Source organism: Larus michahellis, chromosome 5, assembly GCF_964199755.1.
Source record: "Larus michahellis chromosome 5, bLarMic1.1, whole genome shotgun sequence".
Classification (NCBI taxonomy): Eukaryota; Metazoa; Chordata; class Aves; order Charadriiformes; family Laridae; genus Larus; species Larus michahellis.
In genome coordinates, this window is record NC_133900.1 from 28,065,392 (window position 1) to 28,084,168 (window position 18,777).

General features: G+C 40.2%; 1 protein-coding gene across 10 annotated transcripts in view; it reads right to left on the reverse strand.

The window, feature by feature from the left end:
- CSGALNACT1 (chondroitin sulfate N-acetylgalactosaminyltransferase 1) overlaps positions 1–17,923 on the reverse strand; it is a 66,841-nt gene extending 48,918 nt beyond the window's left edge. For 9 of the 10 annotated variants that reach the window (XM_074589325.1, XM_074589323.1, XM_074589321.1 and 6 more), the window contains exons 1-2: positions 16,856–17,923; positions 16,165–16,278 (exon numbers count right to left, since the gene is read on the reverse strand). The gene's annotated coding sequence lies outside the window, so the exon portion shown is untranslated. The remainder of the gene's footprint in view (positions 1–16,164; positions 16,279–16,855) is intronic. The other variant, XM_074589317.1, reaches the window with a different exon arrangement.
- Between the last annotated feature and the right edge of the window lie 854 nt (positions 17,924–18,777).

Sequence of the window (18,777 nt, forward strand, 5' to 3'; positions counted from 1 at the left end):
ACACAGACTCCTAGCACTTTTTGAGTGCCCCTTAGGTCTTCTCTCTACTCATTTTGTATCTGTACATGGTAAGCCTCTCCAGAACAATGATGTTCCATACTGTTCAACACTTTGCACAGTGGAAGTCAGGTCCAGTTGGGCCCCCAGGGAACCTACTGCGACAGCAAGGCATCAAATACCAGATAGTGGCCCATAGCTTCTTCATTCTCCCTAACAGATGCACAGACCGTTTCAGAAGCCCTAGCAGAACCAGCCTGGCTGGTCTACTGAAACGACATATTAGTGCTGGCAATCAGCCCAGAAACTTTAAATATGGTACAAACTATGGCTGCAGCCCAGAGGAGAAAGAGTAAGAAAATAGTAAATACCTTGAAATTAGGATTCCTCCAGAATCTCATCTTAGCCTTCAAAAAGAGGAGCCTAAAACTAAATACTGTGCATGTATTGCAGCTACACAGCAAGGTTCCTCAGCTGCTGGCAGATTTGGAATTTCACATGAATCCGTCACACAGGGGCAAAGAGAAGGAATCTGAGGAGCAGATGTGAGGCAAATACCTTGGTCAGGGTCTCACAGCATCATTTTGAATTTCCTTCTTTTGAGAAGTGCAGGCCCTTGAGATCACTATTCTGATATGTGCACCTTTTGCTGAGTGGAGGACCTACCCACTCCTTCTTGTCTTCCAGAGGAGATGCCCCATGAAATTGACTCCCTCCAGGCACACTCTCCTTTATAAGTGGGAAACTGTGGTAAAGGAGTACAGCTACTGACAAAAACCCCAGGCTGCAGTTATAGCATGGGCCCTTCTATATCCATTAGCTGAGGAAAGAAAGGATTCACAGTCTAAAGGGAGACAAGTGGAGCAGCTGTGAAGCAGCTTCCTCAGATGCTGAATGGCACATGGAGGTCCCTCTAGATATGGGTCCCTAATATCCAGCCAAAGGGAGGCAAAAGTAAAGACAACTCACTGTAATGGGTAGAAAGACTTGCTTTTAGGCAGCCTCCTTTTCCAGACTAATTCAAGATAAGAGTCATTCCCTGAGAACACACTCCACTACATGCTCATGCCATACAGCATTTCTTAGCAGCATACTTTCTGGCCTGCAAAGATATAAACAAAGTGCAACAGCTCATGCTCCGAAGCACTGGCAAAACACAGCCCTCCCTCAGCCCAAATCCACGCTTTGGCACAACACTGCAGAACGCAGGCTATATTCATTAGACAGGTCGGTTCTCAGGCTTCATCCATTTCAGTCTGCAAAGCTGTCCAAAAAAAAAATAATCACAAAATGACTGGAAAATGCTTCCACCATACCCGTGGAAGACAGACCAGCTTGCTCACTTTAAAACCTTTCTGCACCAAAAGCGAGTGATTTTAAAGACCCCAGCGTGCACATTTCCTGCTGCTATAAACACCTGATCAGTCTCAGCTGGGAAACACTGTATCCATCACTGGGAACACTCAGAAAGCTTTCTAAAGAACAGATCACTTTTTTTTTTTTCACCAGGGTAGCAATGATGTAACTAGATGAGGTTTCTGACACAACTAAAACACTGTACAGTCAGGCTACTTGAAACAAAGGACTTGCTAAAAGGAAACGGCGTACTGTGAAAGCAGAGCTAGAATTTGCATTTAATTAAAGGGAGACATGGAAATATGGTACAAAAAAAGAAAGTCATCCCACAAAAAGGATATTACTGGGACGATCTCTGGAAATTTTTTCCTTTGAAAAAGGAAGTTCCCCAGGCAGTTAAGGTACTGATGACACAATATTAGAAAGGGAACATTTGTAATGGGTAGCGCTACTTCTACTGTAACAGAAAACCATCAAGGCACGCTTCCCTGTGCCATAGATAAAATAAGCTGGACAAAGCACCTCTGCCCCACTATTCAAAGAAACATAACATCAAGAACACAGATACTACAGCTTATTAACACCTGTCAGATACGCTGAGGAAGTCGTGCAGATGACTTCAGTATCTTCTGATAAATCAAATGGGAGAGAATTTACAAATTATAATTTCCTACTGAAAGCAACAGTCAGCTGTAGTGATGGAAAGCAAACCTTTCATACCTCTGATTTTATGCCTCCTAGGTAGATTTCAAAGGCACAGCAGACACAACATGAAAACTATTTTCAGAGCCTTACAGCTGGATACATTTAGTTGCCCTTTGGTACTGTTTTCCTGTAAACAGGCACTTTCCCAATCACTTTTCCCATTTATTCTGGAATGCCACCAACCTAATCAGGCATCAGGACACTTTGGATTTGTCTTATCTCCTAAATCACTTGGAAGAAAATATACAGACAGTATCTATGTATGAGCTAAATGGAAAAATTAAATTATTGCTAATGTCATAATGATTTATTGTGGAAGTTTCAGTTTCATTTTGAAGGAAAAAATTATTGAGGTTCTTTCCAAGGCTTAAAACAGTATTAACTGCTGAATCTCAATCTGGTTTTTTGGTGCTGATTCTTTGTAAATATTGTTTCAGTGCAAAACATCAGTACAGTAGTAGTAACTCCTATTAACAAACATTGCAAGTAGACCATCTGACAAGATGCCACAGCCAAAAGCCATTATTTAGACCAGTCCACACCCTAGCTACATTGAAAATTAAAATAACCATTTTTTTTCCTCCTTAATTCATTTATTCAATCTCAAATTGTCAAATCCCTCTGATTAGCTCAACACATATACTCTAAAAGAACCTCTGAAAGCAGCTTCAAAGAACACCGACTTACTTTGCACCTTCGCATCACACGCGCGTGGTCACTAAAGAACAGAAACATAAACTTTAAAATTCATTACCGAGCCTATGCCATTTAAGCTCAGCAACCAAGTTACAAACTTTGTGTATGCAAAAGGGGAGATGTATTGCCTGCTGAGATGACATTTACACCCAGAGTAAACAAGCAGCACAGCTGAGATTTCCTAGTGCAGCAGGCTGTTTACAGGCTCTGATTTTCAGGTGCTGAACGCTCAGACCGCGTGCATGCAAACAAGCTGTACGCTTGTGAAAACACAAACTACATGCTCCAACCTGAAACCTTCATTCTAGGAAACGGAAGGGGCTGGGTTAAATTGTAGATCGTGCCGTCCCCAAGCATTCCTCCAGCCTGGCCATTAGCACTGGTATGCCTGAGTTGGGGACACACAACTCCCTCTGCTTTGCTGAAGGGATGGACAGACACGTATAGAAGGAAGAATTGAGGAGTAAACAAGTGGAGACAAAAGATGAGGGTGTTTGTGGGAACCATTTAGAATCACATTGTTGCTAAAATAACCTTGCATTGTGAAAAAATTGGCTGCAACTAAGTTTGCAGCTACAAAGAACCACAAAACCTCAACATGATTTGAAGTGGTTTTGCTGAAGGAAGGAGCTGTAGCAGCTGGCTTGGATTATGAAATGTGCTTGGAGAAAAAAAACAACCATCAAACCAAACCAAAAAAGCCCCGCGTGTTCAAGACATACCTATCTGCAGAGAACATCAAGAGAGCCTTAGAGAGGACAACAGGGCCTGGACCAGAACACACCTTTTCTCATGAAGGAGCGAGGAGAGGACTGGGAGCCTTACTCAAGTAACTCTCCTATTTTCTCTGTGCAGCCTCTACCAGCAAGGGACTCAGTTTTTGCTCTTCCCAAAGGCAGGCTGGGTTAGGAAGCTCTTAACGCCCCTCTTTCCACCAAGATATTAATCTCAACAGGTCCCAATGGGCCTGAATCCATCTGCAACAAACTTTCTGGGCACTTGCGACTTATGAAATGCAATGACTCAGCCAAGTTACATCAGCAAGTGAGCATCTTCTATTTGTTCACAGAAACTTAATAAGCCAAGGGAGGAGAAAAACAAAGTGTCAGAAAAGACACATGCCTACATATCTTCATCTTACAAAGCTTAGCCCTTCTCTCTGACCTTAGACAGATGTTGCTACCTGGCTTTCTGTCTCCCCATACTCTTCTGAGTGTTCTGCCTCTCTCCCCAGACCCATAGCTCTGTGCTTCAGAGGCTCTTACCCATCTGTGTGCTGCTGCAGTTGAATCAAAGGTATCAGTGTTTATTTACCACCAGCATTTCCTCATTTATGTTCCCATTGCCATGGTGAGCAGCAACAGAGTCTGAAAGACAAGGTCAAAATGTAGCCTAGATATCTCCCACAAGCCATCTGGAAGAATCATTTTCTGAGGAATTCTCTGGCATGGATTTACACTTGCTCTGTGACCAAAAGCCAACCTCAACTCAGCACTCTGGACTCCTAATTGAGCTCCTGGGACATCTGGGAACAAGAATCGTCCCTAAAACCCTTGAACCCAGATTCCTCTACAGTGCCTGGAGAGGAACTTCCCAGTTCCTTACAGGTTACCAGTGTTACCTCTTTGATCTGTGTCAGCTTCATTCTGTTTCCTTCCACAGTGTGGGATTCCAGGTCCCTGCCACATACCTGCAACTGCTTTGCCAAGCACCCCAATATCACTTCATAGGAATCAATTATTATTTTACATCTTTCAGAAACTTTCCAGACTATCCTTGCACAAATTGCAATGGTAATGTATGACAATATACGCTGCATCTGAATATAATGTTTGTGAAGATGAAGCAGATCTCTTCCCTAGCTACTATACCACTGAAAATCAAATGTCAGTCTCCATGTCTTGGATTACTCATAGATAATGCAATCAGCATCACGGTACAGTTATGTAAACTGTTAATCAAACATCAAGACAGAGGAAAAAATAGATGTCAAATGAACCCTGGAAAGAGACACAAAGTACAGGCTGTCAAGCCTGCACACGCTGAAGTGCTGCAGGAAAGATGAAAATTATTGTGGTAAGTACATCATGATTTAGGCCAACCTAAAAGGGAGGCTATCAACTTGGTGAAAACCTGGACCAACACACGTTCAGCATGAGAAATTGTGTCCTGGAGACAGTTACGAGGATACAAAGTAAGGAACACCAAATGGGCTGAAACAATACCAAGATACAACAACTGTCTGTCCTGTCTCAGCAGGAGTCAAATGTCAATGATTGGAACCTACCAGAAAATTGGATTTCAGTATAAATTGACATTTCTGAGCATTAAAGAGGACTATTCAAGAGATAAGAACACAAAGTGCAGTACTGACAATGGTGTTTACAGGAATAACCCCAGCATAAGAGAGTGTTTTTTCCAAGTTTTTATTTTTATGTTGAAACCATACTAAGTGTCCAGTTGCAACAAAGCCTCTATTAGGAGACTCACCCAAGTACACTGCTGTAGTTTTTATGGTTTGGGCATCTTCCACAGTCTGCCTCTGTAGCAGTTCATGTGCTCCAGGAGCTCACAGACCACAGGTTGAAAACCACCCCTCTAAATGAAGCCAAGCACAAGTTGAAACTGATAGTGAGAGAAGAAAGAGCCCTCTGTTTTCACACCTTTATATCCAGGGCAAAAATGAGGGACTTCAGGATATGCAGGCCTCCATGTATGTGGAAGCAGTCTTCATGCTCTTAGGCTAGGATAATAAATATTGCATAGTGCAAAAGGGAACATGATCTTTAACCACAATGCAATCTAAACCCTACTGCCATAGGCAGAACCTGAATCAGCTGAAAGAGACAACTTAGCAACTAGGACTTTAAGGAATCAAGTTTCTACTGAAAAGGTCAAAGGAAGAAGAAAGAGCAAAAGTGAAAATTCCAGTCCAAAACTACACTAGCCTTGAGTGTCACTGCTAAAAAATGGAAGTTAACTTCAAGATTATTATATTATAGGGGAGTGAAAGCAGAGGGTTGACAGTGGCTCAGTTTATCAGGAGCTCCCCAAAGATACTAACTCACTTTCTAGAATCTATCCACACAGCTGCAAAGCACCTTACAGGGGTAACAGAAACCGAGCTGGTAGAGTGGTATCTGTACCACCACCTGTACTACAGGTCTGTAAAGCGACATTTAAAAAGGGAGATAGATGAATGCAAAAGGTCCATTCATCTTATTTCATTAAACTCTAGCTCAGAGGTCCACAGATGACAACTTAGATAATCATATCAGCAACAACACCAAACCTGTTGGATGTTCTCAAAGGAAAAATACAAAACAGCAGAATGGGAGTGTGGGAAAGGAGTTTGGCTAAAAGAGAAGAAGCAACATAGTACTACACCAATTCTTGTCATTCTACACTGTATTTTTTTACATGTTTACACTAAGATGATTATTAATTAGTGAGGCAAGTGAGCAATTAAAAGAAAATAAAATAAAAAGAATAACATACTGTCACTAACAGGAGCAGCAATTACAGGACCTGCCCGCACTGGGGATCCTCTCGGACAAGAAATTATCAAACTTGTTCAAGATGCTTTTGCTCATCTGAACTGGCCAGAAGCTTTCTCTGCTATAATGCCTTCTTTCTCATGTGTGTATTCATAGGCAGCTCTGAGTCAGCAAGAACACACACCTGCACCCATAAAGTCGCAACCCAGCTTGGCATCATAGACTTAGATGAATAAAGACAGGGTAAGACTGAAGCTTTTCACTTCTGTGTTACCTCCTGTGTCACCTGAGCCACGTCTGGATTAGTTTTAGGACAGCTATTTTGGGACCTCTGCGCTACGTGAAACCAAAAGCAGCTTCATGTCAGCTTTAGCTTGGGAGACTGGCTAAAATCCAATTCTAACTGCAGCCTATGTGAAATCGAATGCAGACTCAGGCCTTAATTTTGACTTAGGTATCTACCTGCTTTCTGATCTGAAAAACACCACCACAGTTTGGAAATTCTTCCCCTCTATCTTGAAACACACTCTTGAAGAGCCTAAGTGAAAGGTTCATTTTAATCTGGATCACCAGCAAGATACAATATTATCAAAAAAACAGATCAAAATTAAGAAAAAGACACAATGTCCTGAGGAAAACAATTACAGATTTAGACAGAAAACAGGCAAAACTCAAAGGAAACAGCCCCATGTAATAGAAAAAGTGTCACTAAAGAGTTGTGAAGAATTGTTGCCTGCTTTTCTCACTTCAGATCAAAACCACACTTCAATGTTTTGTTGCTTCAGTCCTAAGAGATCTGAAATGCTTGCCTTGAGCTACTACTGATCATACAAGTCAGTTCAATGAAAAAGACCAAAAGTTTAGTAGAAAGTACATACCATAAGCTTAGGAGCAATGACTCAAGAGTTGTGTCATTCAGCACGCAAAGATTACACTACAGCCTCTCACACTGGGAAATAAGCCCTCTTTTGAAAAAAGCCCCATGTGAGTAAACACAAAAGGACATGGTAAGTGTTGTGGTTAACCCCAGCCGGCAGCAAGGACCATGCAGCCACTTGCTCACTCCCCCTGGTTGGGATAGAGGAGAGAATCGGAAAAGTGAGAGAACTAGTGGGTTGAGATAAAGACAGTTTAATAAGTAGAGCAAAAGGCATGCGTGCAAGCAAAGCAAAACAAGGAATTTGTTCACTGCTTTCCATTGGCAGGCAGGTGTTCAGCTATCTCCAGGAAAGCAGGGCTCCATCACGCTTAACAGCTACTTGGGAAGACAAACACCATAACTCCGAACATGCCCCCTTCCTTCTTCTTCCCCCAACTTTATGCGCTGAGCATGATGTTATATGGTATGGGATATCCCTTTGATCAGTTGGGGTCAGCCGTCCCAGCTGTGTCTCCTCCCAACTTTTTGTGCACTCCCAGCCTACCCACTGGCAGGGCGGTGTGAGGAGGAGAAAATGCCTTGGCTGCTATGCAACAACCAAAATGATCAGATCAGTGTTTTACCAACATTATTTTCATCTCAAATCCAAAACATAGCACTACACCAAGCTGCTAGTAAGAAAGTCAACTTTATCCTAGCTTAAACCACAACAGTAAGGAACAGCAAAAGCTATCACTGTGTTAAGGTGACTAGCGTGCAGCACATCGGAGCTTTTCCAAAACACTACTGTACTTTCTAGGTCACAATGTGCAGATTCCAACATCTTTGCCAGGGAAAAAGGGTCTGTGAACTGGTCTGGAAGACAGCTCTGATCAATTTGTAGATGACATATAAACATCGTTGTGTTATAGGACTGAACACCAGCCTATGCAAGCAAAGTCTCCTTTCTGGAGGCAATATGATACTATGCAAGTCATTTTCACTGTCTGCTTCCTGATCTTTCCACAAAGACAATAATGATGATGCACACTGTAATTATGCATTTAGATGAGATGGTGAAATAAATCAGAAGTGGATGTGTATTTCAGACAAAATCACTGTGGCTTCTTCTCTTCACTGACTGTCATGGAAACCCAGTCAAGGAACTTTATCTAGACACTGAACTTAAAGAAATCTGGCACTTGACAATCCAAATCCAACCCTAGCAGTGTAAGAGGTAGCATCATTATTAATATGCCAAATACTACTTCTTGAAAAAATCTCAATGAGAAATATTAGAATTCTCCAGAAGGTGGGGTTTTTCCCTTCCCTACGGGGTACACTATCATAGATGTTAATTGGAAAAAGTCTATTTACTTAAAATTCAAAGGGGAAAACTGCCAAGACTGGAGTTGCCCATGATGGTTGCAGCAAGAAAACAAGAAACTAAAGAGTCCTATACCAATTCTGAAAGCTTTTAACATGCCACTGTAAAGGTTAAAATGTCAGTTAGATTTCTTTGGGAGTCGGATACTTTTATCATAAATCACCTTAACGGTGGTGCATACTCAGCTGAGAGGAACTGTGAACACAATTTTGTTCTAATTCTTTGAATTCACAGATATTTATTTATTTATTTAAAGACAAAATAAAGGTGAAAACAAAAGTCTTACAAGAAGCAGCAGGAAAGTCTTACTGAGGAGGACAGTTTTGCAACGGCAGTCCCAGTAGGCAATGCTCAGCTGACAGAATGTGATTCCACCAGCATGAAATCATGCTCACCAGTTCACAATCTGGCCCAGAGTCTCCACAGAAAAATGTAGTTGTCACCTTATACTGACGGTCACCTAAATAATAGTGCTTAGCAGCAAGAAATTAGCACAGTACAGATATTTATCACACCAGGACTCTATGATTGGTCTCACCCCCACCTTCTCTCTTTCCTTGGTAACTCTGGAAAAGAGCTTACCCTTCCCTTGGGCTCCCCTTGATAGCAAGGGATATCCTCATGGACCTAAGGTTCCCTGTAACAGCAAAGGCTCTCCTATTCTCTCTGGTTTTCTGGAGAAGAGCACGTTAGTCAATCAAGATTAAGATTATAATGGATGCAAGGACTCTCTGAAGACTTTCCCCTCACAGCCAGTTCTCTCTCTTGCTATTTTACTAAAGTTGAAATATTTCTGTGGGAATATACCAATATCAAACTTCCATTAAAGATTTTTTTAACTCTAGGATGCAGAGGGAAACTAAAGAAATAGACTTAATACTCTATAAGTACCAGCACTTCTGTAAAACAAATGCTGCAGTGATTAAGGATATCGCAGGACCCAACAGCTTTGAAACTCAATCTCATACAATATGAACACAGTTCCATGACTCACCCATCCTCTTTTCTACACCTCCTTTAACTGAATACATTTGAATCATGCATATTAGAAAAAAACCATCAAGACAGTACCGTTAGCTGCACTACAAGTTGCAGAGGCACAAAATGGCATGAAAATGTCTAAGCCTTTTTAATAATGATCCTCTTTTATGCTGCAGATCACCTGGCATGCACGGCTTGGCTCTCTGAAAAACTAACGCAGCCACTCCCTGATTAAATTACTCCCGGAGTGGAAAAGACATTGAGCAGTCTGCCTGTTTCAATTGGCTGCGTAGTGACTGAGCTCAATGAATATGGAAATAACTGGAAATCCTAGACCAATATAGAGGAGGAATATGTGACCCACATAAAGGGCACACTGGAGTTGCCTGAAAGTAAAATCAGCATTATATCAAACAAGTGAAAAATCCTTGGGATAGGGGTTAAAAAATAAATAAGGATGACTTCAGTATAATGACAGAGGGCTCCAAAAGAGATGCCAAGCCTTTTCAAATCTCTTTACAGGCTGTCATGCTAGGAAAGAGGTGAAACTGAGAACTTGTTAAATCCTAATTCCTAACTCTAATCTAGACCTTTGTGTCTCTTGTGGTGTTGAGTTTTACAAGATCACTAAGCAGTTGCCAGACAAGTTTCTTTGACTTGGACTCTGAAGCTATGACCTTTTCAGTAGTTCATAGCCAAAAAGATTCTAATTGGCATATAAGAAATGGACAATTACCTTAGAAAAAACAAAAAGCTTTAACACCAGATGAGCTCGTTTTCACCAACTCAAGCAGATGAACTGTTAAGAATGCAAGAAAATTACAGCCCTGCACTAACTGGAAAAAATCTGTAATATACCTTCCTGAAATCTCTAAAGAAAGCCTACATTTTCCTTGGACATGTCTCACTTTCCCACCTGTGCTAACCAAGAATAACTAGCACCCCAGTGTAAGAGGTGCTTCTGGTGAAACAGAAATGGTCTGCTTCACAAATAGTCCTTGCAGCTGGAGTACAAGGCACCTTCAGGCATCCCATATAGCTCTGGCACTCCTGGCACATATACCAGTCCCTGGAATTGCTGGCAAACAAGGGATGTTATGCCAACCTTCTTCAGCTTCTTCTACCTGGCTGTCATAAAAGGCAGATCCAGAATCAAGGGAGAAAAAGGAAGTTTAAGAAAAGTTTGGACAAATGCAACATACATGTATGTAGTTCTAAGCTCTCTTTGGCCATATCTAAAAATTAGGGCTACTGACTCATTACAATAGTTTTAAGAGGTTCTGAGATGCGCTCTCGAAACACACTTTTGCACGTACGTTACATTTGCAATGATCTAGTTTCTTAGTATAGTTAGTTCCTAAGGATTTTAGAGTGAAGCTTTATTTTTCCTTCTCTAATGCTAAGAAATTTTCCTTTCATTCCTTTAACATTACATAAGTGCTTTTCATTTCCTGAATAATTCTCAGAGAAAACTAGGATATTTGTGGAGTAGCTTATTAATTCATTCATAAATATATATAACTTGGCTCAATTAAGCATGAGAAAACTTCACCACTGACTTTTATCTCATAGGATCACCTTACACTATCCTGCAAATTGGAAGGTAAGTGACATGTTCTTTAGGCTGTTTCCTATCCCTGTGGGTCAAACAAATCTCTATATCAGTTTCTAAGCTACTAACCACCACTTTCATAAGTGCATCAATCTAAAATATTTCTGTTTCAATTTGCTAGGACTTGAATCAATATTCTGACGTGTTATATATTTCCTTCAGATAATTTTTTTACTTAATAGCAGTCTGATGAGAAAAAAAGTGCACATAACCTGATTCACAATACCCACTACTGTGTATTTTGCTAATAGATTTTTACAAACTTTCCGAAAGTTGATGTAAAATCTGTTCCCTGAAATCAAGAGGCTTCAACTTCTCACAAAAAAAATAATACGAAGTTTCCTGTAAAAAGCGTGTTCCAAAATTGTTATCTCTATTTTCAGACTATTCTAACTGAGGATGAACAGTTTTCTCTAAGTACTAGCCCCACATTAAAAGTGCATATAAGAAAGACCGTTTGACCTGCCAGAGTAAAACTCCTCCTTTCCAAATCAATACAAGTCTTAAAGTTTCCCACTGTGAAGGATGTCAGTACCTATACTATCATCCTAAACGTTAATGAAAACATCAGTTGTAGGATACATGAAGGCAAGGAATCCAAAGATGGACATACTCTGGACAGCCCTATCAGGGGTTGGGTGACTGGTTACAAAAGGTAAAACATAAAAATGCAGACAATGCATCCTTCATAACTGGAGGCCCCTTTGTTCCAACACTGAGTGATTACCATTGATCCTTGGCACATGCAACTCTGCCTAATTCCATTCTGATCCCAATGGCCAGCACTTTCACAGCATCTTCTCTGATGTAAGTTCATAGGGAAAAATGCTGAAAAAAAACCCCTCTTAAATTATATAAGGACTAAATCCTATTTTTGGGACTCAAATGTTCTGCCTCATGAGCCCTCTAGATATAGAGGTTGAAGTACCACCTTGGTAACAAAAATGGTAGTACAGGTGACATAACGTTTTCTTACCTTTCACCATTCACAAAAGATGCGAGTGAAACACAAACCAGTGACCACCAATGATGGTCTGAGTAACACGTGAAAGCCACTGAAGCCATCTGATTTAGTGCACGTGCCTGGAAGCCCTTTGGATATTCAGTCACTCCTGTGGTTTGAATATTTTACCCTGTAGTTCTTTATCAACTCAGCTTTCAAAAGCAGCAATCACTTAGTAAACCATGCCCAAACCAGGTGAAGTTACAGATGGCTCAGCTGTTTTGATTAAGTGATTGACTGTTCATTGACTGTTAAGTGATTCTAATTATGGTTATATGATAGAATATAATCTGCTAGGCAGAGCTTTGAGCTGAAATGCAGGAGAGAAGTCCTGCTTCTGGTTCTGCCATTGCCCCGCTGGAAGGACCCTGGATGAGTCTTTTCACCATACACAAAACAGAAACTATAAGAGAATTCCCTCAAAAATCTGAGCAACATTACAAACAGATGATTAATAAGGATATCTGGCTGCAGGCTTATGGCTTTGAAAATCTTGATCCAGTTTCTCATCCTGGAGAGGAAGAGAGAATTATTCAATTTAAGAACTGTCAACTATTTATAGCCTTAGCTGTTTTTGCAGAGACAGCAAGCCATAAACCTATTGCTGCCTCAACCCTCTCCAGTAGAAACAATTCCCAGGGGCATCCGCAGACTGTTCCAAGGTTGCTGGAGTGCATATTGTTCCGTGTCTTCTTGCCAGTAAATAGCAGGACCACTCTCAGTCTTACAATGGAAAGGAAAAAGGAAAAAATTATTTTTTTCCCCAGGATTTCATTTCAGTAGAGTTTCTATCACTGTCCTGTTATTCTTTTCTTTCTGAATAGAAGGATGAAGTCCACGTCCAAGTGACTGCTTTATGTTTCCCTGTTATCAAGGCAATGCAACATGAAGACAATGGCTATTCATGTAAACGGAGGGGTAGCTCACTTCATCAAAGGCACAGACTTGGAAATAAAAGCTATCACCTAAAAAAGCTATTGCTTTCAGTATAAGGAAAAGTACTAATTTTACAGAGCTGAATATTACATTTCTTCCACAGCTTCTAGTAAAGGCAAGAAGCAATGTGATAAGGGTTGCCTTCAACAGTCTACAGAGGAGATGTAAATAATCTGCAATACTCTCTGTCAGTCCATGTAGTTAAATGTAGTTAGAAGTGGTTGCACCGCTGACCCTTCAAAGCAAATTAGTACTCAAAATTAGTACTTCTGAGGAAAATGCAAAAGAAACCTGCAAAGTCTCTACAGCCTCATCATTGATTTCTCTGATGCCTTCCAGTCACTAGAAACTTAACAATAGGCATTGATACAAAGAACATCACAATCAAGAATTCCAAATGCAGTGCCTGGAAGACACTGCAAAGTCTGTGTTTCCTAATGAAGGTGTGAAACAAGAAGGCAGGCTTTCTGTACCTCTGAGCAGTTACTACCGATAGCTATAGCCTAAATGAGTAGTTAATGAACCAAAACAAAGGGAAACCTGCTATTAAGGCCCTAACTTTTGATGTTTTGCTACAGCTGAGGTAGACCACAAGGAATAGAGCTCTCTCAGTTTGATCAACAGGCTCATGGCACTTCCTGAAGCAGATGCTGACAACTGCCATTGAGCTGGTCAAGCTCCCTAGAGGCTGTGGGAGACATTCAGTGTGTGGTATTTGTATCCAAGTCTTTATTCTTCAGCCTAAATGCAATCAAGTTGCAATGAGAGTCCCACTCAATTGCATGAATAAACAAAAACCACTGGGGTTCACTCAAGCCCTCCAGCAGCATGGCATTCTGCCAAAGGCCTCTCTTCAGACCAAGACATGACTTCAGACACGACTCCTTATTAGTAATATTATAACAGTGCTGAGAGGCCCTCACAGAGACTGCAGTCACACACTCATTCTAAAACGCACACATGACGAGATAATCTGGGTGAAATATTTGCACCCTGAAGAGTTAAAGAAAAGCAATTTGCCAAGTGCACTACAGATCCATTTCTCTCCAGCCCTTGGTCTTTAAACTCTTCAGTTTATGCTCCTCCAAGTCTTCTATCCTGTCACCTACTTCCGTGGGCCCATCCTTAAACAGTAACACACAGCTCTGTGCTATCTTCTGACAAACACTTCTCTGTGTCAGGAAAAAGCCAGTCAGAGCTCTGCACAACATTGAATACGTTAATATACTCATTGGTAAAGAACACAGCTTACCATGAAGACATTTTTTTTTTGAAAATTAAGTCCCAAAGGGAGGTGAGGAGATTTACTCCCTTTTTTACTAACCAGTCAAGTATAAGAAAGCAACGCATACACTAATAAAGGTATCTTTCAGTCTCTAATGATGAAATAATTAAGAACAATGATGACACCATGTCTAGATAGACACAAACAAAATGGTTTGGGGGATGAAAGACTAATATCTCACTCTCTAAAAAAATTTCTAGAAAAGACTGAATAAGAAATGAGAGGTTCCTCAAGAATCAGAAAACGGCCTGAGCTATGCTCCCAAAGACATGGTGTGATGGAGCTTTCTCTCATCAGAGGGGTAACTAACTGATGGAGGCTCATGAACAAGCTTTTTCCAGTAGATGTGACCTGAAAGGTAAGCTATGTGCAAACAAGAAAATCTTGTCAGAAAAGGATTAAGTCAGTAGGACAGTAAACACCTTTCTGATATCAGCTAAGTATAAATAGATTAAGCATTTTTGCCTTTTATTTTTTGTCTATACCTTGTGTGTTTCCAAGTGTGCTGCCTCTTTTAGCTGTTACACATAAAAGTTCTTACTGCATCTCCTCTTAACCTGGTTTGAGTTGTGCGTGATTTAGACTAACTAGACGACAGCTAGCCTTTCCTTATCAAGGGCGTGCCAATCCATAGATGAGATCGCTAGCGTAATAAAACAAGCACCCAGTTAAGCTGATACTGTTCAGCACACGCGAGGAGAAATACAAGCCACAACTCTGCCACATTGGCTAGGTAGAAAGCTGGCACCACAAACATCAGAAGAAATACCTTCCAGTAACCGTTGGTAAGCAAGAAGGCTGGATGCTCCAACTCCAAAGATCCCAAAGAACACACCAAGGCACCCACATCATTTATCATCCTTTCCCATTCACGCTTTCTGGCAAAAGTGATGTCAGTATAAACGTCAACATATCATGGTGTGTTACTCCTGAGACATCCTTTGAGAAGCAGGACTGACTACCTCACAAACTAGAGATCAGAAGGGGAGGAATGCAGCCCAATACACCCTCTGCCAGTGATGGTGGATCAGAGACAGTATCTAATTTGTTGAGAAAATGGTTAAAAAAATGTGTTATGTAAAGACTCATTAGTTTATTATACTGCTTAATTATTATACTTAAAACTATAAGGTTTTTAAGGCACATTCAACTTGAGATAACTTCAACAGTAGAGAATAAGCTGCTTTTTTTTTTTTTTTTAACAGGAGAAAACAGGTTGAAGACATAAGTTGTGTATTTGCACTGTGACAGGATATGGATTTGTAACTCCCAAAAATAGATGACAGAAAATGCTAAGAAGATTTGGTGTGATGTTGATTAAAGAATGTTAAGTCTCAATGGATCTTAAAGCCACCTCTGAATGAATTATTCATTTGAGTATTATACATGCTTATAGTAGTAAATATTTTTGCTTTATAAGATTAAAAATAGTTCACTGTAGCTTTGTAACTCTACCTTATATCATTCCCTACCCCATCCCAAGTAAAAAGCCTCTAGAGCCAACACCATTTGGAATTCAAACAACAGTTTTAGAGATGTGAGCAGCCAAACAAGATAGATTTTGAACATTTTTCTAAATTAAAAAAGTTTCTGGACCTGCAGCATAGCACATCTGCCTTAAAATATGCTTCCCCTTCTAAGAGAGGTCACAAAGATCCAGATCAATTGATTTAAATAACAATTATAGAAAGCACATATCAAAATCTTGATTTATAAAAACTGTAACCTTGCTACAGAAAAGGGTAAAAGAAAAATTAATCTCCCTTGAATGGCAAGTTCTTGAATTGCTTGAAAAGAAACATAAACAATAAGTACTATTTTCTAATTCCCAGGCACTAATCATAACTCACCAACAGTGGTATTCCATACAAATTCCACTTTCGATGCAGTTGCATATGGCCAGTGTTGCAGTGACACCTTTCAGCTGTACTGATGTTCATAAATAATGATTCAACCTTTCAAAGCTATACGCTTCCCATAACAGGCAACATTAAGAGGAAAAGGAAATAAACAGTCTGATATGAATCATTATTTTTTTATTTTATTTTAGAGTGCTGTTAAAAAAAGAATACACCAAAAATGCACTGTATATGTTTGAAAACAATTCTACTCAAGTTAAACATTACCATAAAAGTCATCATCTTACAAGGAAAGTGATTCACAGTGGAAACAATCTGTAACTCAGTTTTACAAAGTTTGCATAAGAATTGCCTACCCAGGGCAAGAAATCCACTCTCTCGCACACTTAATGTGATAATAATAGAGAACAAAACCAAAGCAATTACAAAAATGATCTCTCATTCATCTAGGGTACACAAGCTAATAGAAACATGCAGATATGTAGTAGATATTGTTGAAATAAAAATACAAGATTTTAAGCATCACATAAGCAAGGAACAGCTTTGTGACAAATATATTCACATTTTATCAACAAGAAAAAAAACAGATAGCAACAGGATAATCTTTGTAACTATAAACAAAAGAAATACTGCATCTACTTCATACTCTAATTTCATAGATAGGGAAATAAGATTGCCTTACCTCAAATACAGTTTGGAGAGACACATCAACAATATGTCAACATCCTTTCTTAGTTCCCTTGATAGCAATCTAAGAAGAAATACAAAATAGCAAACAACTATCTTCCCTGCAGACAGCACGTGCCCAGGAGTAACATGCTTCCCAGTAAAGTGTGCTGAAAATAAGGGAAAAAAAAATAATACTGTAACTCAAAAAGACAACCTTTGCAAAATAAAAAGGCAAAAACTTTACACTTGAAATTCACAGTAAGGTTTATTGCATTTTAAGGGAGTAGAGACATTCAGGAATTAACTAATATAGACATAACTGTGATGTCACATCAATTCTCAAAAAAATATTAATTCAGTACATTTGTCTACAAAAGAAATATGGTAAATTCATCTGCGCAGAACTCAGCCACCGAAGACCTGAAAAGGTTCCTATTCCAGTAGTAGGTACACATGGGCTTACATGATACAACCTCGTTAACTTGCTTTTTTCCTCCCAAACTACAGTGCTTACTAAAGCTATGCTCAAATGTTAAATGCTTTGGTCAAGAGTTCATCCACTGACCTGCAATGAAAGCCTTGTGTTCAGCTCCAACATTTTCTAACAGCAAACAAGGAAAAAAAATGGTTTCACGAAATGAACTGTTAAAAAAGAAAATCCTCACATAAGCTTTCCCCGAGGGGGAAGAAATATCCACAAGCTTTAAATTGGCCAGGCGGATTTAAGAGGAAGCAAAAAAAAAAAAAAAAAAAAGGCAGCTCTTTCTGTTGCGTCAAAGAGCCCACTGTGCAATAGGAACAGTGAACAGAGTTGTTAAACTGGCAAGCTTTTGCTGAAGACAGCTTTTCAATATGCTCTCAGCATCGTCTCCCAGGGCTGGCTGGAGACAGTCCCACTCCTCTTATATGACCTATGCTCCTTCAAGAGGCAATCGCTCTTAAGGACAGTTTCTATAAACATGCTGTTCAACTGGTTTTGCTGCACATGATGAGGGTAATTACGCACATATACATACCTGCATTCATGTATCAAAACTGCATGCTCTTGGGGAAAATGCAGGCATATTCCAAATAGCGATCGTTACCTTGGCTTAAGAGCAGGATGTTATTGATGACTGATTGCCTGCTAAAACTCTGTTCTCTGCTTATACCATTCAGTATGCTGCTGGAAAGCACAGTACTTAACAGAGGAAACCTCTAATGCAATTCCATCGGGACATTGTAGTACAAGCAGCACTCACTGATTAAAGGAAATCAGTAGTCGCATGCGCTGACTAGCTTTGTGTTTAGTGCAGAGAGCTTGGATAGCCACCAGAGACTGTAGCTATGAGGGATGAGCTAACGGTCCCTCCCAGGAATGACCACTACATGACTGAAGACATCTTCAGAGACTGAAGCAGTGTATTTACTGTGAATAGAGCAAGGAAACTGAACAACCTGGTTAAATGTGAATAAAGCCACATTCATCACTACATACAGGGAATTACTACACAGACCTCTGCATCTGAGGAGACCACCCTGCATCCCTTTTACAAGTCATGGAGACCTAAGCAAAGGCATTCAGAGCACAGTCCAACATACTCCAATCCATATTGCGTCAGCTGAACAGCCTTCTGGGCTTGTCGAGATGAGTGCCACTCCAAGTGACAAGGCAATGCACACCTTCGAGATGTGCACAGGCAGAATCTGCAAGGAAGAATGGGATTGGTAAGAGACAGGAATGAAAAAGGGGAAATACAAACTGTGGAACACACTCTTTGACGTAACTGCAGGATTAAAAGCAGGGACAAACACATGCAGTTGGTTAATTTAAAATTTATTTTCTATTTCTACATCTTTCAGTGTTGCCACGGGGATATTATGAGCCTGACCATGTGGGAAGGCAGCAGGAGAAAGGAAGTATGTCCAGGAGATAAATTCTCCCTATCCATGTTC